General features: G+C 40.4%; 1 protein-coding gene across 3 annotated transcripts in view; it reads left to right on the forward strand.

Moving 5' to 3' along the window:
• The first annotated feature begins 2,732 nt into the window (after positions 1 to 2,732).
• The window catches only part of SPATS2L (spermatogenesis associated serine rich 2 like), a 170,121-nt gene continuing 147,987 nt past the window's right edge, over positions 2,733 to 24,866 (forward strand). Inside the window, exons 1-2 of one of the 3 annotated variants that reach the window (XM_077747593.1) lie at positions 2,733 to 2,772; positions 24,197 to 24,244. The gene's annotated coding sequence lies outside the window, so the exon portion shown is untranslated. Of the gene's footprint in view, positions 2,773 to 2,914; positions 2,984 to 24,196; positions 24,245 to 24,866 lie in introns of those variants that run through there. The other 2 variants (XM_077747592.1, XM_077747591.1) reach the window with 2 other exon arrangements.

Here is a 24,866-nt window from a genome sequence, read left to right on the forward strand (position 1 = left end):
AGCAGGTCTGAATAGTGGTGTAGAGCCTGGTGGCCTAGTGATCTTACACTAATGTCTAGCAACTAAAATCACTCTCTGTCGCCACCACTTATTCAGAGGCCAAAATTCTAATAGAGACAATAACTGATTATGGCTTAAAACAGTCTTCTGGGATCTAAGATGGTTGTGTGAGTGTGAACCCTGCTCTGAATGCCCAGAGAATCAGGAGCCCAGCACAATCTAAAGGGGTGGAATATGGGATTTTGCTGAAATCCATACTGTAGGGAAAGAGCCTCATCAAGGGATAGGTCAGTGTTGCCTCACAGTTACAATTAAGCACCTTAGATAAAGTGTGTGGTTGACAATATGGAAGAAAGCATATTGAAAATACCTTTATAGAAATATTAGAATATATAATATACTTTGTTCATCCCTTAGAGAACATTTATTCTTATGATTCTTGTTTGTTGGCATAAGAAAAGACCTTCACTTTTCTACTTAGTTTAGAAAACAGTAAAATGAGATTCATGGATATATAATCATTTTGAACAATAGCATCATACTAGCATTAGATAACCCGCAGATCAAAATTTCAAATAATATAATTTTTCAAATAAATTTTCAGTATCTGGTACAGACACTGATACATATTTTTCCATAGTCTGTTTCTTTCAACTTTTATATCTCTATGCAGTTATAGAAATGTAATTCATATTTTTAATCATTTATGCTTAACTCATCAAAATACTGCTTTGTGAGTTACTTGATGTGCAAAAAGTTTTTACACACTTCTCAATAAGCATTTAAAACCCTCTCGCCCAGAAACAGAAGTTTTCATTTTTTCCAGAGTCAATAATTATTTTCTCTAGTTACTTTATAATTGTCTTTCCATGGGCTAGACCATTCCCAGGAGAAGATTAATTTTAGTCTAGTTTGTGGTACAGTGGCCACTACTACACTCTTATTCTCCCTTTGTTTTTTTCATCAACTCAATGCTTTAATATTTTGCTCTCAGTACACATGCCAGTTATTGTTATAGCTACTACCTACTTGCTGGGAAATAGCCCTCAAATGCAAAAGGCCACGTATGGTCTTCTGAAAACTCTTTTTTCCCCACTGGTCATATTCAGGTCTTGAAAGGATTTTTCTTTCAGATTTTACTAAATAAGCCAGATTTGGCATCCTGGGAAGAGTACAAAGTGGTAGAGGAAAGGAATGAAGTCCGTGAGTTCAACATTATTTCCAAAGCCTTCCCTGGAAAACAATAATTTATTATTCATTTTGGAATTCTAATTATGGAGATAAACTCCTCCATTAGATGAATTATTTTGTCACAGAACCTAAAATGTACATCAAATTTAAGTCTAATTGCTACAAGTTACCTTTTATACCTAAATTTAATAAGCAATGGGATCTTTATCCTTCATATTTATATGTAATATGGCTTTTATTTTATTTATTTATTTATTTTGAGAGAGAGAGAAAGTGCAAGTTGAGGAGAGGGAGAGAGAGAGAGAGCCCCAAGCAGGCTCTGCAGTGTCAGCACAGAACCCCACGCGGGGCTCAGTCTCACAAGCGTGAGATCATGACCTGAGCCAAAGTTACACGCTTAACAGCTAGAGTCACCAAGGCGCCCCTATGTAATATGGCTTCTAGAAGTAAGTTTTCCTATTTGCAGCATAGGTGGGGCCACACTGTACAAATTCAAATCCTCACTCCACCATTTGCTACCTAGATAACTTAGGCAAGTTATTTAACTTCTCCATGCTTGTTTCTTTATTTAAAAAAAAAAAGTACCTATCTGATAAGATTGTTTGAAGATTAAATTAGTTCTAAAAAGCAATTACAAATGTTTAATTAAATTATGGGATCAATACATAAATCTAGTGTAACAAGTATTGCCACCGCAAGTCACATAAGAAATGAGTTCCTATACTTTTAACTCCTCTACTTATTACGACTGTGCTTTGTCAACAGAGGCAAATAATGTTAGCAGCCTTCAACTTTAGATTTTATTTCAAATTATGAATTCCTAAATATAGGATGATATATCATTCTGCTATGCACTCAGGGACTCCTTAAGAGTTTGGAATGTGAGGTACATAACTACTCCTGGTCTTAAATTTGTTAAGGGGCTTTGACATCCAAAGAACCGTCGAGAAACAGTTACTAGTATTGAGGAAAAGGGAGGCTAAGAAGTCACCGTTTAAAAAAAAAATAAACTGGAGAGCTGCCTGCATTTCACTCTCCTGCCTCTGGAAGAGGTGTGTTATCTAAAGTGCTTCCATCATGAATAATGATTGAGAAACTGCCTTTCCTCTCCCGACTACTGTCCTCCCAGGTAGAAATCCGTGGGCTGATGCCCAGGTGTCTATCTGGAACTTGGTTATTATACCCGTTAGAGTAACCCATCTTCCAGGAGCCCATTGTGAATAAGAAGGAAAGGGAGGGGCGAGAACACTCCAGGTTAGCCGGGTTTCTAAGGACAGACCAGAGCCCCAGTACTTTTTGAGCGCCTACTACTTCAGGTCATTTCGAAACCTGCTATCTTTGTTTACATTTTGAGCTTGGCTCAGCACCAGAAAGCATTACTACCTTCTAAAAGGAGAAGCATCCTGCATTTGTAAATAGTGCCGGGNGGGGGGGGGGGGGGGGGGGGGGGGGGGCAGGGAGCAAAGTTCATTCTCCCCGGCGTGGGAGGACGACTCCCCTGCAACACGTGCGGGTTGTGAAAACATCTTTGAAGAGCAGGGCCAGTTTAAGTGAGGTGGAGGATTGGGGAAAGGCGAGGAGGTAGGTGTGGGGCAAGCAAGCGAAGTGCGGAAGCTGTACGGGGATTCTTCTAGAAAGTGGGGTGGGAAAAGGAGCTAGGGAGGGCGTGTGGAGGGAAGGCATCTGTGTCAGAACGTGCGTGTGAGCAGATACAAAACCCGAGAAGGCGTGAGCAGCGCGCTGTGTGTGCGAGCGGGAGCGAGGGGCGCCGGCTCGGGGTGTGTGCGCCTGGGTGAGTGACACTGAGGGGCGNCCCTTCCACTCGCGGGGCGGAGTGAGACCCACGGCCACCCGCCGCCCTCCTCCGTCGCTCGGAGCCGCGGAGCTGCCCGCCTCAGCCGGGACCAGCCCGCCCTCGACCGCGTTCTGGCGCCCAGCGGGAGCGGGATGCGGTGTCCGCGAAGTCGCCGCGATGGCAGGCGGGGTGACGCGGATAGACGCCGGGCGACCCGGCCGCGGGACGGAGAGGTCCGCGCTTGTGGACCCGAGTCCGCAGGCGGCGGACTGAATCCCAAGGAGGCGGTTTCAGAGACGCGGAGAGCGTTCCTCGCGCCCTCAGCACGCTAGACTTCGGGTGTCTCGGACGACAGGCCCTGCTCGCTCGCACTCTGTTGGGCTGTTAATACTTACTGCAGATGTAGGAGGTGAAGGGCTGAGACTTTACCTGGACAGAGACGCGACCGAGGCTTCCCATCTTCGCAAGCGGAGGCTTCCCGTTCTTGGGGGGTTGGGGGTGTGTGTGTTTGTGAACTTCGTGAGCTTTCAGTTCCCAGCAGTCCCGGTTTCAGCGGATGTCAAGGTTTTGGAGACCTGACACTGTAAAGATTCTTTCGGTACAGCATTTTCTTGTCAGTGTATTACAGAATCTGTAGCTTGAGAACTAGTGAAAAACCTTTAACTTCAAACGCAGCCTCTTCCTTTACGTGAAATGTTATATGTAATATTTTTCACTTACTTAAAAAATTTAAATGTTGAAAACTTTACTAGCCCTCTCAAAAAAAAAAAAAAGAAAGACATTTTAGAACCTGTGCTGAGAAAGAGGCTTATTCCAGTATTTGAAAGAGTATGGTTGTGTGACCTTTATGACATGGTTTTAGTTTGCCTTAGAGGAACAATTCATTGCCATTCTGATTAATTTTGTTTTCTAGAGATTAAGCAGATATGCAATATGGCAGGGGGGGAAAAAAGGACAGGAAGTCAGAAATTGCTTCATTCTGAAAAAGAAAATATTCAAGTAATCAATTATTGTGACAGATTCTCTGAAAATAAAGACTAAGGTTGCCTTCTGGATAAAGTATTTCATTGGGTTTATAAAACTGTATCATTCAGCTGGAAAGCAGTGTGTTGTATGTATGGGGGCAGTTTTATCAAGTAACTGTACTGTTAAATAATACCTGTGTATGTTAATATTTATTGAATCTTTAACTGGGGCAAAATCAACTTTGGGAATGATTTTTCTATTTGAACAAGGCAAACATTGCTGTGGTCTCTAATTAGTGTTTTGGATTAACTCAGGCTTTGTTAAAACCTATTTTATGGAGGAACAGAATGTAAAATATATCAAATCCTGTATCTGTGTGGCTTTACACACACACACAGACACACACGCGCACACACACACACACACCTAGCCTCAAAGATAATTTGCATAAAAATACAAATGACTTGAATGCAGAGAACATTTAAGAAGATAGCAAAAACTCCACATCTGGGAAAGGAGTACCTTGGCAATTTTTTCTTTCTTTAATTCCTGCCTCTGAAAATATTCAATTATTTCCCAGGAATCAACTTAGTTTAATGTACTAATTTAGACAGTCAAGACTCCTTTTGTATTCATGTTGTTTTAGGGAGCTCCCTAATGAAAGTCTTAAATTGATCTGTTTCTGTGTTCCCACTGTTTTTCAAGTGGTCATTGTGGGAATGGGTATCTATGGGCCTGTAAAGCTGTTCCACCACCTCATAATGATCAGGGAAAGAAAATGCTTAGGCCACACCATTGCAGTCTTTGAAGTGCTACCAGTCGGAAGCATCTCCTAGATCAATTTTGCTCTGCAGATGGAAATACTCGCAGTAAGAAGTTAAGCTTTAGACATGTCTCATTTTTGGTTCTAAGTTTTATCAGTTTCTCAGTCTGTGATCATAGAATGGTACTGTCATTAACAGTGAATATGCACTTATGGTTTATGTGTGAAAGGCACCTGATAAGTCTCTATTTTCTTTACATAATTTTAATCAGCGTCTCATGATGTAAGCTAGGACACGAACTTTTGGTTACAGTTTTGATAAAATGGAAGAAGTTGAGGTTGCGGATAATAAGATCCAGACTGCCACTACCTGTCTGGCCACATGCTAGAAGTAGAGTGGGTTTTGCATACAATAGACAGATATTACCTGCTCACCGCCCTGTCCTGTTCTGTAGACCCTTTCCTGACTGTGATAATTATATGTGTTACAATTTTTGTGCACAGCATAGCAGCTTTTATAAGCATGGCACAGGACATGAGGGAAGATATATAATATGGAAAGATTTAAGTGATGGAGGCTGTTTATTGATTTCTGAATGATTGTGCATAATTCAACTAATCAATTCATTCCATCACTGTTCTGCCTTAGAGTGTAATCACACAATTAAAATACGATTTTCATGATACAAACAGTTAAAAACCCAGTACACATAATTATAGAAGAAAAACAAACCTTTCTTTTTTCTTTCCTTTTTTGAAGTAGTCTGCTATGAAGGTGTTATTTCCTTGACACATCAAAATGGCTAATTTGGAGTTGTGATGCTTGTTATGTAAATAGGCCATATGTCGAATTTCTCCAGAAGTTTATTCGTTCAGTGTTGTGGTAATGGGTAGGATCCCCTAAGGACCATAGCTAAGAATAATAGTCTGTGATGACGTATTGCTCTCTACTATTTATGTCATTCCCATTGTTTTTGTTTAATAGCTAGTATTTTTATTTTCTAATAAAAAATTCTTAAATGTGGGGTGTCTGGCTGGTTCAGTCGGAGGAGCATGCGACTTTTGATCTCAGAGTTGTGAGTTTGAGCCCCACGTTGGGTGTAGAGTACTTAAATAAATAAAAACTTAAAAACTTTTTTTCTTAAATGGTCTCACCTATTTGTATAGCATACAAATTTTTGTCTCTAGTATAGACACAAACTCTGTTCCCATTTATGCACCTGTTTAATAGACTTTTCATGGTGCATGTCTTGCTGTCAAACTAAAGGCTGTATGCCTGATAACAAACTTTTCATATTCTTTGCTAAACCTATTCCTTTCACAATGAAAAGACTTTCCTTGTTCTTCTTCATCACCCGGACTTCAGACCCAGTGACCATCCTCTTTCATACTGTGCTCCTCCCTCTTTCATACTGTGTATCAAGGTCTGTTAACTTTTCCTTTGTAATGGTTTCTCTGAACCAGTCTGCATATATCCTCTGCATTCCTCACTCTCCTGGATAGCCCAGGTCCATGGCCATCTCTGTTCTAGGATGATTAGAGTGAGCTGTACCTCGGTCTTTCACTAATTGAGTTCTCCCCACTCTGTGTGCTCCTACCACATCAGCTTTCCTAAACTCTTCTCCTTAGAACTCTTTCCAAGGATAGTCTTGCTGGAAGGCTGTGTTGACCTCAGGTTTATCTGATTCGAAAGCCAGTACTCTTTCCACTAGTTCATATACTTTCTCCATGCCCTTGCCTTTAGTTCTGCCTCTCAACCCGGTTTGAATGTACTTTACAGTCTTGCCCAAATTTGGCTTACCAACTTTATTTTCTAGTCCTTTCCAACATGAACCTTCTGTTTCTGGTAATTGGATCTCACTGCCCTTCTAAGACGACTTTGTACCTTTTTGTTCATGCTCTGCCTTTTAGGACATTTCTTTCCCTTTCTCCTCTAACCTAACAACTATTTCAAAGTTAAAGTCAGCCTCATCATGTTACTTATTGGTTTCTTCTTCTGCCCTTTTGTCTGCGCCTTCCCTTTAGACCATCAGACACTCTTCTGTGCTCTTGTATGCTTAATTCTTGCTTTTCCAACTATACTGAAAGTTCCTTGAGGGCACTGTTCTACCTTGCATGCTACCCTTGAACCATCTACAGGGCCTTGGCGTAGGAAGCTCTTGATAAGTATACCAGTAGAGTCAGTAAACCATAAGGGTGAATTTTTTCTAAATGACGAGCTTTCATATTGCATGTGTACTGCTCACCATTGTGTCCCCAGAGCCTAGCTTGCAGCTTGACACCTAGTCATGACCTCAATAAATATTCGTTAACATAGAAATTAATGTTGACATTGGGTAAAAGGAACAGGCATTTGAAGAAGGCATCTGTCAAGGAGTTTTTTTCCCATTTTTCTTCCGTGGTTCTAATCAGCTTCTCCATTCATCAGCTGTGAGATTCTGAGGCCTCGGCATTTTCCAGACTCAAGATAATGATGGAGGCTGGCAGTTGTGAGTTGGAATTAAGGAGGCTGTCGTTATTTTAAGGTGGAGTGATGAGTCCCAGTAGTGAGCAAAAAATAAAAGCATTCAGGCTTTATGCCAGTATTTTATACATAAAACAATTAGGCTAGAGTTCTCAGTTAAATAAAAGTTTAGCTAATCGGCCATAAAATCCCAGACTGTATTGCAGAGCTGTCCAAGCTTTCATTTTAAAACTTCCTTGTAAATTAAAAAAAAAATCATCTGGGGATCCATGTGAGGATGAAAGGTAAGGTAGGGAAGAGTTGGCACCCATCGTATTATATTCAGGACAAAATTTAATTCTTCAAACCTTCAATAAGACTCACTTTGTACAAGACACTTTTTTTGCCAGGAAGGAGTTTATAGTCTAACAGGAGAAATGACACATGTATCCTAGAAATAAAGGTTTAAGAGCTCAGAGGGGAAAATTCCCTTTCCTGGGAGGTGGTGGGGATCTTGAGTTGTTTATTGAAAGATTTCAGTAGCTATCATTGGGAATGTAGGGGTAGAAGAATGGTGGTTGGGTGTGGGGGTAGTGCAGGGCAGGCCTCTTCTAGAGTTCTGACTCCAGTATCAGTACTCTATTACACTGCCACTGCTCCTAAGCTGACACCCCACCAGAGCTCTCCTGGGCTTTGGTAAGCTGCAGTGTTCAATAATGAAACTTAAAGCATATACAGATCCCTGCAATAATTACTTTTGGTGCCAAGTGCTGAACTGACCATGACATAAAGCACAAAATAAATCTTGTAAGCAATATAACCGGTGCATTCCTGGGTAGCATCCAACTTGCTCAGAATGCTCAAAAAGGTCTCCTGCAATATGGAGACACAGCTGAAGGTTGAAACCTTCATAGTGCTCTACATAGGGAGAAGTCTGCCCCGATTGTGATCTCAAGAAGTCATTCACCTATGAGACACTGCCCAGTGCACCCAGGAGAGCTCAATAAATGAGTAAACATACTGTTACACAGAACCCTAGCTCTCATTCTGTAGAAGTATTCCCATGATCTGTAAAACTAGGACTGATAGGTTTAAGTTTCAGGGAAGACAGATTTGGGGTCAGTGTAAGAAAGGTGGTCCTTTTATGAGAAGTGTGCTAGTTCATGAGGTGGCTAAGCACCCCCCCATGGCTAAATGTATTCAAGCACATGCTATAATACGCAGTGTCTCATTTACATACATGCCTTCTCTCCTTTTTTCCTCAAAACAGTGCTCTAAAGTACATACTTTTATTACTTCCGTTTTCCTGAAGAGTGATAATGAAGCCTAGAAAGGTTGAGTAGCGAGGTAGGTGTAGAGTAGATGTCAGCTGTGCATCTGAGGGCTGAGACTGAATATGTACTGTGATGAAGAAAGGACACAAGCATCAGATGGCTATTAGGATTATTTTTAAGTTTATTTATTGAGAGAGAGAGAGAGAACACGTGCACAAGCAAGCTGAGGAGGGACAGAGAGAGAGGGATAGAGAATCTCAAGCAGGCGGCATACTGTCAGCATGCAGCCTGACACAGGGCTCGATCCTACGAACCCTGAGATCATGACCCGACCCGAAATCAAGAGTTGGATGTTCTTGACTGAGCCACCCAGGTGCCATTAGGATTTTTAAGGACCCTTCCTAACAGTAGGATTGGTGGTATAATTCTCCTTAGGGATCAAGATGTTGATTATTGCAAAGCACAGATTCAGCAGCAGCAGGGCCCAATGCTAGAAATTTAGAACAATGTGAATATAATTATCACCATCGTGATAGGTATCACTTATTGATTATCTCATTTAAACCTCAGGGTTATCTTGCAAGGTAGGGATTATGTACCTTTTAAAAGAGGAAAACACTGAAGTAAGGAATGTTACATAATTTGACTTAATCTGCATAGTTGATATGTTGCGGAGGAGTCTGGTGTTTGACCCCCCTAAGCCCGGGCTTTTTTCTTACACCGCTCTGCCAGGTAACGCGTGGTGATACAGAAATATTTACCTATCAGTTCAGCACAGATACTGACCAACCAGAGAGGCCACAAGCTATAAACAACTGCTATGGCTCTCCCGAGTAAACTGAGGTGATTTAGGTAGAGTAAAAAGGTATGCGAAAATCTTGGTAGTATACCAAGACCACAAAGCTGGGGCTCCAGAAGACTAGTGACTTCTGTGTTCAGTATTTATCTGATTTTTTACATGACATGTAGGACTATTTTTAAAAAGCCTTCCTGTGTAATATGGGGTGCATGGGTGACTCAGTTGGTTAAATGTTGGACTTCGTTTCAGGTCATGATCTCTTGGTTCTTGAGTTTGAGTCCTGCATCCGGCTCTATGCTGGCAGGTCAGAGCCTGGAGCCTGCTTCAGATTCTGTGTCTCCCTCTCTGTCTCTACCCCTCCCCCACTCGTACCCTGTCTCTCCCAAAAATAAATTAACGTTTTTAAAAAGCCTTCCTGTGTAGTTATATTTCATTCTATTTCTAAATAAAAATAGTTTTGCAACGGTAATGTTAGATCTTCCTTATAAATGGCAGGTTCTTCCTCCTCACACCTTTTCTTCCCTTTATTCTCTTTAGTCAGAGGCTAATCTCTCTGGACAATGTCCCCTCTTGCTTCCTCAGGGACCTTGTTGCATTATCTCTCTTTTCTTTAGGGTCTCAACCAACCTTTTCTTTTAGTGCATTAACGTGCACAAGTCTTCTCATTTTTTATAAAAACAAAAGACATGACCAGCAAAATCACCTTGGCCCCTTCTGTCTTGGTCTGGTTGTGTTCCATCCCATTGCTGTTGTTAGAAGGACCTGTTCTTAACACAGTACCTGCACCTCCCCTTCTCCCCTTTCTCTCCAACCCCCCACAGTCCTGTCCTGTCACGATGACTACCTCTGACCTTCAAACCGGCAGATCCTTTCTTTGTCCAGGATTCTCTTCTGATTTTTGACCTGTGTGCCTTTGTGATCACTCTCTGCTACTTGAAACTTTACCCACTTGTTTTCTGAGGCATTCCTCTCTCCTGATGTCCATTAACAGCATATTCCTAATGTATTTTCTCTCCCAGTGAAACTCACTTCATCAGTTTTTAAATGTGGGAGTCATTCTGGATCCCTCCCCCTTCCTCAGCCCCTACCTTTCATTGATCACCAAGGCCTGTAGAAGCCATCTTTCTCAATCTCCTTGGAATCTGCTCTGACCTGTCAAGACCACTACCCCCATTACTGCTTTAGTTCGGGCCCTCATCACTTCTCTTGAGGATTACTGCAGTGGCCTCATAGCTGGTCTTTCTGCCTTCTGCCTGGCCTGCCTCCAATCCGTTCCCCACACTGCTGCCTTTCTAAAAGGCAAATTTGATCACGACTCTCTGCTGCTTAAAATCCTTCGGCAGAGTCAGAGAAGCAGTCTCCAGGATAAAATCTAAGCTCCCTAGCATGGCACAAAAGCTCCTTTGTAATCTGGGCTCTCCCTTCGTGTGTGTATCAAAGTCTTCTCTAACGACCCTGGTCCCTGCCCCTGCCCATAGCATCCCTACTAGAGGAAATGAGTTGTTATAGGAAAGGAATGAGAGGAAAGATGGGAACAGAGAAGAGATTATAGAGCTATGCTATCCAGTACTGTAGCCACTAGCTGCGTGTGACTGCAGAGCACTTGATATATGTGAGATGTTCCGTGAGAGTTAAATACACCACAGTTCAAAGACTTGGTATGAGAAAAAGATGTGAAATGTCTCATTAAAAGATTTAAATACTGATTATGTATTGAAGCAGTAATATTTTGGATATAGTAATTTAAATAAAATATATTATTAAAATTAATTTCACATACTTATTTTCACCTTTTTTTTTTTTTAACATGGCTACTAGAAACATTTAAATTGCCTGTGTGGCTCTCGTTTTAGTTCTTTCAGACAGCATTGTTATAGAACATCTCCTCATTCCCAGGGGATACATCCTGTAGGAGCCAAGCCCATGAGCTTGTTGAATGATTAAGTCAGTCCTACAGGTATAGAGAAGCAACAATTGCTCAGTTTCTTAAATCCAGAGATACAAAGTGCTTTAGATAAGATTTGGAATCAAAGAGACAGATTGTGAATGCTACAGCCAGGAGTCATGCATACAATGTGCACTGTGCTGAAATCATGATTAAAGCACATCTGTCTCCCTGGGCCTACCCAGTCTCTGTCAGGAGTGAGAAGCAGGGATACATGTGTAGTAGAGGGAAGATTTGAGATAAACAGTAGGAGCAAGGGAAGGGCAAGTGGAGTCACATTCCTGAGAAGCGTTCCATTTATGTGGCACCAGATGGAGCACCGAGAACCTCGCCTAGGTCCCTGAGATGCTGCATCTTGCCACTGATCCCTCTTGGTGGGCCAAGGCCCAGCTCCCCCACTGTTTAGCTCTAGTATTCTGAGCAAACTTATGAACCAGTGGGTCTTGAGCCTTAACAATACGTATGGCATAGAGTCATTGTGCATCAGAGTGATGTACCAAACAAGTGTTGGTAGAGCACTGACAATACTAAGAGCAGCAGTATTGTCAGATCTGTGGATCAGATGGCCCAACAGGCTTTGAGAAAGGGCATACAGGTAGTCAGAAGACCCAGAAGATAACATGTGTCCTAGGAGATACACAGAGCTTTATGTTTTCACAGTGGAAAAGCCAACCCGTGATAGAAACCAGAGTTTACCGAGTTAGAGCGAGAGGGAGATACCTGCAGCTGAGGGGAAGAAACCATAACTATCATGATAAAGGTTCAGCAGGATTCAGATTCCAGTGAAGTCTCATAGGCAGAGTGACCCAGCGCCTTCTCTCCTGGTCTTTTGCAGATTGTTCTGTCAAGCCCTTTATTTCAGGGGGAGAATCCCCTTTAGCAGTTGTTTTTCTTTGTGTCTGCATATTATGCATTAGTCCACGTAAGGAGAAAGTTTCATGTGCTAAAGAGAAAAGTTTGAAAGCCCTGTATCTACAGAAGATGGCCTGAGAAAAATGGTGACCAAGTCAATGTGGTTATTGCTCCCCCATCTGCAGGATGTGGGACCAGTGTAGGCTCTTTGCGGGAGGGTTGCCACTCCCTTGCGTATGTACCTTAGGGACTCTGCAGTTTGCCTTGCCCAGGCAATTTACCTAGGAAGCCGTAGCTCAGCCTCATTCTTGGGTAACCACATTTTAATCACTTTGTGTCTCAGGTTTCACTTTGTCTGCCTCATTCCCAAGTTCCTGCTTTGCATTTTCATGTAGGAATCCCAAGTTGCCTTAGGTGACGGTCCAATCATATATCTCCACACTTTATGACAGTAGTCTTGCAGCTGAGCTACATAAGCCTTAAGGTAAGTCCCCTGCTGCTCCCTTCCCGGCTTCTTCAATACCAACACCTGCCAGCAATGGGCAGGAAACTCAGTTTGGTAGATGTTTGAATAGCTTGCCTGGATACTGGCTGTTAGCTGGTTCCAGACCCATTACACTGAGCACTGCTTATTAATGAGCTGCGTCACTGGGCTCTGGGTTGCATTTGTACCATATGTGCAACTTGGGAAGAGAAGGGGAAGGCAAAGATAGGGCTGCTTTTCCTAAATTATGATACATCCACTTGTTCGTCTCCTGTGGGAAGTATAGTCTCACGTGTAGATGTGAAAGAAAGATAGCCTTCATGGTGTGATTTCAGAATCTGTACTACTGGAAAGGGCACTTCAAATATCAACAGCTTCTCTTTCCTGCTCTCTAATATGTGAAAGCCTACATTATACAAACTCTGTTCCCTTTCCTAAGATCAATACAGTTTATCGGAAAAAAGAGGACAAATTTGGCACTTGAAAGACTTGGTTTTGACTTATGTAATTGGCTGTCTATATTATTTAAATTATTTAATCTTCTAGGTCTCCGTTTTCGTATATATGAAGTGAAATTAATAATACCCACTTGTTTTGTTACAGCTAAATAAAACAAGATATAAAGTGCCCAGAAGCAGGGCCTAAAATGCAAACACTAGGGAAGTGGTAATGTAAGCTTGTTAGATGTGTGCTCCTTAGGTTGAATCATTTTATAGACCCTTCCCTGAAACTGATAAGGAAGAGAAAAAGCAATCTGGGTCAAGGGGCCCCGATTTTACCCATCCAGGGGTGAAAAAGGACCATAAGGAAGTTCCCTTCACGGTTTGCTTAAGGCCAGTCCTACCTAATGGTTTGCATTTGTGAAAGTATTCATCTGGGATTATGAGTACAGCATGAAGGCATGGAAAAAAGGCTTGTTTACATCGTCTGCCAGGATAATGTAAGAATAAACAAAGCAAGTTTTTGAATCTCTGAATAGCCAGTGCACTACTATCAAAATAAACTTTTATTTCTATTCTTTACTGATACATTACAAATAAAGGAAGTCACTAAAATACCCTGAAAAGGAAGATTCATATACAAATTAGACACCAGGGACAGATTTCACACTCATTTTGTTGGAGCCATTCTTTCCTTAACTGTGGGTGTTTGGAAAGTTCTTTTGTTGTAGTCTTTGTTGCTTGCAAGAAGGGAGGAAAAGCTTTAGTATACTGAGGAAAGAGTGGTTTTGATTGGAGGCAATATTGTTCTCAGTGTGGGCTGACTTTCATATGTTATAGTGATTGCTAATACATAGCTGAGAATACGCATTTATTGAAGTGCTGTAAACAGCAGTGAAATAGTCTGATTAGACATACTGCCACTTCTGATCGATGAATGTTATTATAGGAATGTGGGCGGTCCTATAACTTTTAAGGGAAAAGTAGAAGATGTTATGCTGGCTATTGCGGCTGCTAATGTCCTGATCTAGAAGGTCTTTGTCCTTTCTATTTATTTCCCCTGTGAGGTCTGAATAGTGGACTGAATTCAGTGCACACATGGGGCTCTCAGTGACTTCCTCAGCTCTTGATGCAATTGACCTCTCCCCACTGTAATACCATAGCCTCAGTATAGTGTCATGTGAAAATTGTAAACTCTTAAGGAGAAAATGCAAATCAGCTGCCCCCAAAATTAAAAATAAAAGCATTAAAAATATTATTTACTGCTGGTTTGTGGCATTGAATATATAAACTCACTTATTGTTTTGATAGTCCCAGAGCAAGAACTGTTTCAGCTGCGATGGATGATATCAACTAAGGTTGCCATGACAACATTAATTTATAATTTTCAAACTTTGGTAGAATTTCACCTTCTGGACTCTTCCAGATTGCATTTAAATTTATAGTTATTTCTCATTTATTAAGGCAGGCATTTTTAGATATTGCATACATAAATGTCCTAGGACTATCTTCATGAAAGTTACTAATGTGAAATTAGAAGCATGGAATTCGCATTGGAAGGATAGTGGGTGCTATGGTTTAATGCCCCCCACCCCCCAATGCAGGATTCCTTTCCGTGGTATCCCAGTCAGCCAGCTGCCATTTGAACACTACCAGGAATGAGGACTTCACAATTTTGCTATACTGAGGAAGTTTGACAGTCATCACAATGCTTCCAGATCTTAAGCGCCTTAAGATTTGGACCTGGTCTCATGTGTGGTTGGACCAGTACTCATGAAGCACAGGCAGACAAGAGTTGAAATCTGCTTCCCTGCAGCTTCCCATTTGTCTTTTGTCACCCGTTGGAGTGCCACAGAATAGACACCTTCTGTGTGGTAGCTCTTCAAATATTTGACCAGAGCTATTGGACCTCCTACCCAGAGTCTTCTCTTTTCAGGCATCCGTGGTCCCAGCTCTTTCAACTGAAATTTCCCATCCTGTTTTGCCTGGTTACCCACTGCTCTGCCCATGCTGCTTTAAAAGCGAGAATTTTCAACTCCACTCCCTCCTCCAGAGTTCTCTGAGCAGTAGGAAACTCCCCTGTTCAGGGCACCCTTCTTGTATTAATTTAGTCAAATATTGTACTAGCTTCCATTTTAAACCTGGGCCAGCACATTATTAGTTTGTCACTAAAGTAAAATAAAATTTCCAAGTCTTTTCTTAACTACTACAAAGCCAAGTCTCCCTTACTCTGTGCTTGTGCAGTTAATCATGTGAACCTGTGGAGGTGATTTTACATTTATCCTTGTTACATATTGTCCCTTTTGGTCAAATTATTATTCTAACAAGACTTTTTTGAATTCTAATTTTTAAATTCAATTTATTAGTGGTACTTCTTTCACTTACTATTAATTACGCATTTGAGAATTGTACTTTCTCACTGATAAAATGTTGACCAGGACTTGGCATCAATATGTGAATTTTGTTAATCTTCCTTCCTTCCTTTCTTCCTTCTCTCCTTCCTTCTTCCTCCCTCCCTCCCTCCCTTCCTTCCTTCCTTCCTTCTAATAATCTTTAATTTGTGTTTCCTTCTTCTCCTCAGGCTGTCTAAGAAGATAGAGTCAGGAAATATTTAGTCAAATGCCTAAGTAATGCTATCATTGATGATCCACTTATTGCCAATCTTAGAACCTCTATTTTGAAGTGAAACAAGATTAATTTGGGGTTACTTTTCAATGGTATTTTTCTTTTGAAAAATTTACTAAAAGCATATCTAAATAATCTTATTTTAAATTTAATTTAAATAGAACAATTCTGTAAAATAATTTCATGCCTCATCTGTAATTTCAATTCATATGAACTTGTTTGGTTCAAAGGAATTGCTTTTTTTGTACATCATTCAGTTCTCTTTATAAGCTCTGAAAATGTACCAGTAGTGTGACAGGAAATCACTCCTTAGGTGTCACTCCAACACATCATTATATTCACACCTTCTGGGGTAGACAGTAATCAGGCTGAGGCATGTCCAAACAGTGTGCTGGTGTCTACGTAAATGGCTCCATGACAGTATCAGTTAACATGACCATGACAGGGAAGGCGCTGATGGCATCATGTCACTAATGGATGTGTTTTCACTAAGTGGAAAATTCTGTATTATTTGAAAGATTCCTCCCCCCCCCACCCGACAAGCTCTTTGAGTTTTTGTATTAATATCAAACGTCTGTCAAATATACATATGGTGCTTCCTGTACTACATTTGGCTGTATTCATATTCAAAACAGTTTTTCTTTTTAAAAGAGAGAGCAAGCGAGCATGTGCATGCTCTTGTGCATGCAGTGGGGGGAGGGAGGAGAGAGAGAACCTTCAGCAGGGTCCACGCCTAATGCAGAGCCAGTTCTGGGCCTTGATTACACAACTGTGAGATTATGACCTGCGCTGAAATTAAGAGTCAGATGCTTGACCAGCTAAGCCACCCAGGTGACCCTCAAAATAGTTTTTTACATGCTTTTTACCTTGGACTTTGGGAAAGAAAAAATAATTTAAAGGAATACTAGCACTGAATCTATAAGTCAAATCTATAAGTCTATGGCTTCGTAAAAATACTAGTATTTGTGTAATACTTCACATTTTACAAAGTACTCTCACACATTTTCTTCTTTGAAAATTTTTTTCTGATTATAAAAACAATGCATACTCACTGAATTTGGAAAAGATTCTAGAGTGGATAAAAAATAATTAAAAGTCAACTAAAATTTTACCACTCAGAGATTGTCATTGCTAGCATCTGGTGTGTTTTCCTTCCAGATACGCATTTGTGTGTGGATCTGAGTATGTATGCATGTATACATTCGTGTGTGTGTGTGTTTGTATTGAAGAATCAGTGTAACCTAGTGTTAACAGCACTTTGGAATCAGACAGTTTGAGATTCCAGTACTGGCCATGCTACTTTATATAGTGACTATAAATTGTCCAAACTATCAAAATTTTAGTCTCTTCTATAAAATGGGGATAATAATAATATCTAGTAGGTTTACTCTAAAAATTATTAAGGTAATGCATGTAAAAGTACATAGCATGGTACGTGACTCATAGTCAATGCTCAGTAAATGTGAGCTGTTATCATTATATAGGCTTTCTTGTCTGTTTTCCTTAAATTCTATGAGAGCAATTTTCCTTGTCATAAAATATTCTTAGAAAAATATTTAGAATGACTGCATACATTTCAATATATGAATATACTTTAATGTAGTCATTTCCCTATGCTTAGACCATTTCAGTTCTTTGCCATCATAAGAGCACGAAGCATTAATATCCTTTACATTATTTTTTTGTGCATAGACAACAGATTCAAAATGAATCACTAATTGCATTTTATAGAGAGATGGGGGAAAAAAACGAACATTTCCTTTGTGTATAGTAATATACCAGGTTGTATAATAACCCCTTTGAGGCAAGTCTGTTACCCCCATTTTTCAGATGAAAAAGCTGTGAGGGGAAATAAGTAGTTTGCCCAAGGTCACAGAGATAGTAGTAGTAGAGATGGTATTTGAAGCCAGCTGTCTGATTTCAAAGCTTAAGCTTTTCCATTCTGGCATGCAGTTCACGCCTGTCCTTTTAAGGCTGGCGGAATGAATAGTTACCATTGTGCTTTTTACAAACTGTCACTTGGTACCACGTAAGAGATAGGACACTTGGCTGGAACTCTTGGCTTACTCAATATAGTACCTCTTGTATGCGTATGTGCTTATATGTTTTGGAATCAAACCTCATTAAAATAAAGTGTTAACTAAAGGAAATAAGACATTGATATGATTATGTGATGAAAGCAAACCTCAGGGAAGAAAATATTTATTTGGTCAATAACACAAAAGTCGTCCTTGTTTTAGTTGTATGGACTAGGCCAGAATTCTCTCCCTAGGAATCAGAGTATTTCGTATAAATCAGTGTAGGAATTAAGTGATAATAATAGCCAAAGTAAATTGATGGTGTCAAAAGGAATTGTAAGTTTCATTACTTGTATATTAAGCGTTGAAAGGAAAAATCTTTAGCTTTAGCTGTAAGACGATACATTGGGAAAGAGCTGTAATATTTGCTAAAGGTGTAAGTATACATACAGGGGAGACAGAATATACTGGGATAAACCCCCACAGAATTATTTGGTGAACTGACAAGTTGTCTTTAAAAAGTCAGCCATTTGGAACATTTATCTTGGCAGCTCTCAAATCTGACTTACAGCATGTAGTGTGGCAGTCAATTTTGTAGGAAAAATGCATAATTAATATGAAGATCAAGGTGTAGATATTGCCAGTCAGTACCTAACACAGTTTCTTAGAACAAAGGAACAATTGAAGTTGTCTTTTAATAGGGTAACCCTGGTTTGTCATTTTGTAGGTTTCAGTTCTTAGTAAAAATGAACAGAAAAAAAATCCTGGTAGTAAAATTTCACATTGAAGAGGTACTTTGTTGCAGACTTTATAACCAACTATTGTCTAGTCAAGAAAGCTATCTTTGGTTTTGAGTTCTTGAATTTTTATAGCCTTTGAACTTACACGTTCTTACCTTAAGAATTGTTCCAGTTTCCCTTAAGTCATCTTAGTTCTTGCAAGGGACAAAGAGTGTCATCCATAGCTCAATAACTAAAAAGGTTTGAATCTTGACAGAACATGACTACCAATTTGACCTGTTGAGAGTATGTCCCCCATGGTGATATCTTAGCTGGGAAGGGCCCAACAAGGTAAATTTGGGCTCTGTGTACAGCTAGTGAGGTTTTAACTGTGAGCAGAGAATTGGATATGAATCTGCAGATTGGAGTCAAGATGTGGCTCCATTGTATAGTAGCCATCTAATCCTGGGTAAAGTGCTTTACTGTCTCTGATGCTCGACTCCCTCAGCTCTAAAACAGATGATGACTATTGCACAAGCAAAGGGCATAGGGAGGATTAAGATGTATTGAGCACACCATTTGGTTAACTCAAAAATGCTTTTATGATGAGTTTCCAAGTTATTAATTAATGGCATCCCTCTCAAGGAGAAGCTGATTTACCTTTTAAAATGTTTTCAAACGGGGGCACCTGGGTGGCTTAGTCGGTTAAGCATCTGACTTCGGCTCAGATCATGATCTTAAGGTCCGTGGGTTTGAGCCCTGCATCAGGCTCTGTGCTGACAGATCAGAGGCTGGAGCCTGCTTCAGATTCTGTCTCTCCCTCTTTCTCTGCCCCTCTTCTGTTCATGTTCTGTCTTTCTGTCTCCCTGTCTCTGTCTCTCTCTCAAAAATAAGTAAATATTTAAAAAAAAAAAAAAAAAAAAGAAAACAGTAAGACTTTGGGGCACTTGGGTGGCTCAGTCGGTTAAGCGTTGGCTTAGTTCGGCTCAGGTCATGATATTATGGTTCCTGGATTTGAACCCCGCATCAGGCTCTGTGTTGACAGCCGAGTGAGCCACCCAGGTGCCCCATGAAACTTATATATTTGATGCATTATTGTAGCTTTTAATGAAGACTCCAAGGAAAAAACTATCAGGTAGTAAAACGCATTCCAAATAGATTGCTGTATAAAAAAACTATTGGAAATTCTTTGATTATTAATCATTGTTGCTGGAGGGGAAAAGAAGAGAATAAGAAATTAAGAATTTAGACACTGGATAGTGTCTATGCAAGCTTTTCAGTAGTCTCTCTTGGTTTATCCCCCAGACCTGGTCATGTCCTGGTTAAGGGCACAGAAAATACTTCTGAGTCTGGCTGCAAGAAAGTAACTCCCAATCCTGGAGCTGTGCTAAGCCCCTTTCCCTGGGCTGCTGTTGGCCAGTCTCTCTGCCTTTTATTGCAGAGTCATGGTGGTCCTTTCTCAGTCCTTTAGAAGGACAGAATTTGATCAGTAGCTGTCCTAGGGCTGAAGGGCTATAGGACTCTTATGAAGGTGTTTTAGGTAATTAATCATTGACATAGCTCTGTGGCATCCCCCAGTGATGGGAGTGTGTGAGCCTGGGTGCTGGACATTTTAGACAAGTCTCATGACCATTTAGCAATAGGGGGCCAACTGAAGGTTCACAGATGCCCGGACACCTTGAGCATGTTAGCTGGCAATGGCTCAGCCTGCTGGCTATACTCATTTTGAAGCAGTTTCTAAAATTTATTTCTCGGGGCACCTGGGTGCCTCAGTCAGTTAAGTGTCTGACTTCAGCTCAGGTCATAATCTTTCAATTCATGGGTTCTAGCCCCATGTCAGGGTCTGAGTTGTCAACACAGAGCCTGAAGCCTGCTTCGGATTCTCCCTCTCTCTCTGTCCCTCTCTCTCTCTGCCCTTCCCCCACTCTTGCTCTGTTTCTCTCTCTCTCTCTCAAAAATAAATAAACGTTAAAAATTTTTAAATTTATTTCTCTTACACTGGAAACTGTTTTGAATTTTCCTCATTTGCTTTGGTATCACATTTTATTCAGCTCGTTTCTTCATCAGCTATTTCTTGAGTGTCTACTCGGTACTAAGCACTGTGAGAGGAATAAGAAGTAATCAGATAGTGAAAGGGAGAGAACATTATATATCTTTGGTAGAAAGAAACATATGCCTCCAGAGTTGGGAAAAGAGAGAAGTTAAATACATAATGATTTTCTTTTCTTTTCTTTTTTGTTGTACTTTCTACAATAAATTATACTACATAAAAATCAATACCAATATTCATTTATATAGCAAATCCCATTATAACAAAAATTCATGTTATCTGTGACTGTAGCAGGCATCATTAGAACACAGCTCCAGTACAACAGTAGACTTTGGACAATCCCTTGGAGGGAGCTGAAACGGGATTGACCTATATATCAAGCTTTTCCTGGTTTTGATATTTTTCATTTCCACGTGTCAACAAATACCTGACTTGATATTAAAGCCAGTTAAATCAATATTTCTTCCTGTAGTCAAAGCACAGCAACATATATCCAAAGGCAACATATCCCCAACAGCCATATTTTGTTGAGTACATATATTTTGTCATAAACTTAACTGATGGAACTACCTTCAGCTGAATAGGATGAAAATATCAACATAGCTAGCATTTTTTAAAAAAGCCATAAAATATCTTGTCTCTCAGCCCTCATTTAAGTAATCCCATAATTTATTTTGCTCATTTAATCATAAGGAATGACAAAATGGAAAAGATCTTGATTGTGATCGCTGTGGTTTCTCCGTGCCCCAGTGGGTCTGCCTTAACCCTTCTCTCAACTCACATCCCAACCAGAGGATTTCTGAACATAGCATCGTAGTGTGTGCAAATGAGTCCAAGAGTTTTAGTTTGTAGGACCCTAATATTTGTGATAGAAAGGAGAGTAGGATATAGACCTGTTCCTACTTTTCTTCGGAGCTTTTAACTATTAGAAGATTTCTGAAAGTTACCTGTTAAAAACCCTCAGTGTTTCTGTAAACAAATGGCTGAAATACAATTTATAAACACCAACAAATTTATTTATTGTTATCAAGAAGACCTGCCTTCCTTGTATGCTGTGGATAGAAGAGTATTATCATTCAGTGGGCTCCTGCCCCGTGCTAAGCACTTATAATGTCTCACCTCTAGTAAGCAACATGGTGCCTCAAGGCATGTGTCATTATTTCCATTTGATGTACAAACTTGGTCTGCTGAGTAGCTCATCTGAGGGCACCAAACTAAAGCAGGATTTGAACCCAAGTTTGTCTGATTCCAAACCCTTTTCAGTTTTCCATAATATATCATGAGCTTGAGAAAACATTTTTTCAAAATGTTCAAGTAACATATGCCCATTATATGAAGTTTGGAAAGTAGAGGAGTTATAAGGAAAAGGTGGGGAAAGCACCATAATTCTTCATTCAGAAGTAATCACTACTAAATTTTTAATTTTTGTCTTTCTAAACTTAAGAAAACTGTAATTTGTATATCTAAGAGAGTATTGTTCCTCAGAGTTGTCATCTTTGACATTTACCCATGCACTCCAACAATGTTGCCATTGCTTAAAACATTTTTGGAATCTCTTTCAGGGCTAATTTAGGAATCAAATTCTATAGAATGCCATTCAAGTTACTTTACCTGAATACCTATCAAAATAATACATTTTTTATATGTTATCTCATTTTTTGCCATCTAAAGTTATATGATGAAAATATTTAACCATCCTGCAAAGCATACCATCATAGCTTTTTTTTTTTAAGAACCATAAACATCTTGGGGTTCCTGGGTGACTCTTGATTTCAGCTCAGGTCATGATCTTGTGGTCATGGGATCAAGCCCTGCATTAGGCTCCATGCTGAGTGTAGAATCTGCTTAAGATTCTTTCTCTCTCTCCCTTTGCCCCTCTTTCCTGCTCATGTGTGTGCATACTCTCTCTCTCTCTCTAAATAATAATAATAATAATAGAACCATAAACATCTGTGTTGACTTCTGTTATGGTGTGACATGGAATTCACCAAAATGTTACTTAAAGGTTGATGGGCATTTTGGAGTATATTTAAAAGTCTTTACTAAAAGTTATATCTGTAACTGTTTAATAGCTCATTTGATATCTCACATTTTTTTATTACATTGTCTCCACAACGTTTGCCTTTTTTAGTCCATAAAGAAAGTCAGAAAATTGTTTTTGTCAAAAGTTTGAAAAGCACATTTTAAATCAGTTTCTTTCTAATGAAAGTGTTATACTCATAGAATTATTCCCCTCTGAGGAATTTCTGTGAAAGCAAACATATTAAGTGTGATGAACTGATCTTTAAATAAAGTCAGTAGCATCTTATGTCAAAATAAATGTTTCTCAAAGAAGTAGCCACATGTGCATACATACATGGTATGTATAAAATAAAAGATTGCCCTCAAAGTGGCCATTAGTATACATCAATATAGTCAAGAAAGTCAAGTAAAGTATCAACTGAGTTTTCATCTCTTTGGTTTATTGCATACAGCACTTACTTTTAGAAAACAGACCTGACCCTCAACCCATTTCACTGGTTGTCTAGTTTCTGCCTTATTTTTCATTGATACTATTATCTGCCCCATCATACTTAGCATGGCACCCCCTTGCCCAGTGTGGGACCCTGGGTTTTGGATTGGTGCAAAATTCGTTGGAGCCACTCCCAAGGTTCCGATGAGGTAGAATGGGCATGTGCTGCTGTCCTCAGGGCTGCCATCTTCCCTGAGATTTCCATGACAGGACTGGATCATGCTCACAAAGCTAATTCAAGTCTTTTGTTAATATCCTGAGCACTGTTCACAGTGCCTGGCATTGTGTTCAGTCAGTTCTTGTTGAATGAATGAAGGGTTTTAATATATTCTCTCAAAAATGGACTGTTGAGAGAAAGTAAGTCAAATTGAAAGAGAAAATAGAATTGTAAGAGGGCTTAAGAACCTCTAGGTCAGTCCACTCATTTAAAGATGAAACCGAGTGAGGTCAGCTGACTAGGAGAAGGCCACCAAGAGAGCTAGTGCCAGAGCCAGTCACAGCATGCAGTGTCCTGACACCACCCTCTCCTGTCCTTTCTATGCTCCTTCCTTGTTGTCATTCCCCATTTGCTTTGTGGAGGTTTATCTGACTGAAGGGTCAGTGGCCAGAGCCCTTGAAGCTCCACACGGTGCTTAACAGAGCATCAAGTACACAGGGATTTTCAGGGAACACTTGAAGAGATTGTTGACTTAGTGAGTGATTGGTTGGTTGACTTATGATCCTGGCACCTATCTCTGTGCCTAAGTGGTTACTAGCTAAATGGTGAGCTCCCTGGGGTCGGAGGGGAGAACATTATAACAACAATAATAACAATAGCTAACATTTACTTGTATAGATTAAGCAGGATATCACTATGTAGCATCCAGCTTCAGAGGCCAGATGGTCCTATGTCCCCGCCACTTGTGGGGGATACTTTTATGAAACATGATTTGACCTTTCGGTGCCTCACTTTCTACATCTGCAGAATGCCAGTGATAAATGTTGAAGAGTTAGCTTATTTGAAGCCCTAGAGCAGTGCTAGGCACTGTCTAAACAACCATTAAATGTTAGCTATTATACTTACGAAAATAGTAGTGTTATGTTTTGAATTCATGGTACGAATTACAGCATGAGGGAGGGTACTGTTGTTATTTCCCATCTTACAGTTGAGTAAACTGAGGCACAGAGAGGTTGCTCTTTCTACTAGCTATTAAGTCACAGGTAAGGACCAGTTCCATGTCTGCTTGAGTCTAGATTCTGTGCCTGGCTGTGATGGGATGGAAATGGGTGGAGTGGCTGCTAAATGTGAGATCTGACCTCCCAAATTTACTTTTTCCCTAGAGCACTCCAAAACGCAGGCTGCTTTCAAGAATATCTCTGGATTCTTGGGTAAGTAGAGATGTTCCTTCCTTTCTCCGTGTTCTCCCCCGTTGCCCACAGCTAGCTTTCCCTGCCGTGCAGCGGACTCCCAGAAGCCTCCTCACGTCCTTATCAGCCTCTCAGGATCTCAACACTGGCTTTTGTTTATAGATATGTACACTGAAGTCACTCATCATGGGGTATGGGGGAGGGGTAGCGGACCAAGGCACTCCCACCTCACCTGCATCCCCCTTCTCCACCTCCATCGGCATTTCTGTGGATCTCTTCTGAGTGGTTTTATGCATGCAAAGTATTTCAATGTACCAAAAGGCATTTTATAAATGCCCTTGTGATGTAGAAAGGAATTATGGCTAAGAGTGGCAGGCTCTGGAGCCAGACTGCCTGGCTAGCCCTCCTTGCCATGATTGCTATTTTTGCTGTTGTTGTTGTTGTTGTTGTTGAAGAACTTGCTGCAGTGACTCTAGAAGTTACTTCAGTGCTTACTCCGTGTTGAGTTGGGGTGAAAGGACACAGGCTTCTGAGCCAGACAACGTGCCTTTGCATTCTTTGCTTTGGCTGCCTAGTGATTGTCTTTGCATGTTACCTGCTTCTCTGAGCCTCAGTTTCCTCCTCTCTGATATTGCAGAGTTGT

Source organism: Crocuta crocuta, unplaced genomic scaffold (assembly GCF_008692635.1).
Source record: "Crocuta crocuta isolate KB4526 unplaced genomic scaffold, BGI_CrCroc_1.0 scaffold159, whole genome shotgun sequence".
Classification (NCBI taxonomy): domain Eukaryota; kingdom Metazoa; phylum Chordata; class Mammalia; order Carnivora; family Hyaenidae; genus Crocuta; species Crocuta crocuta.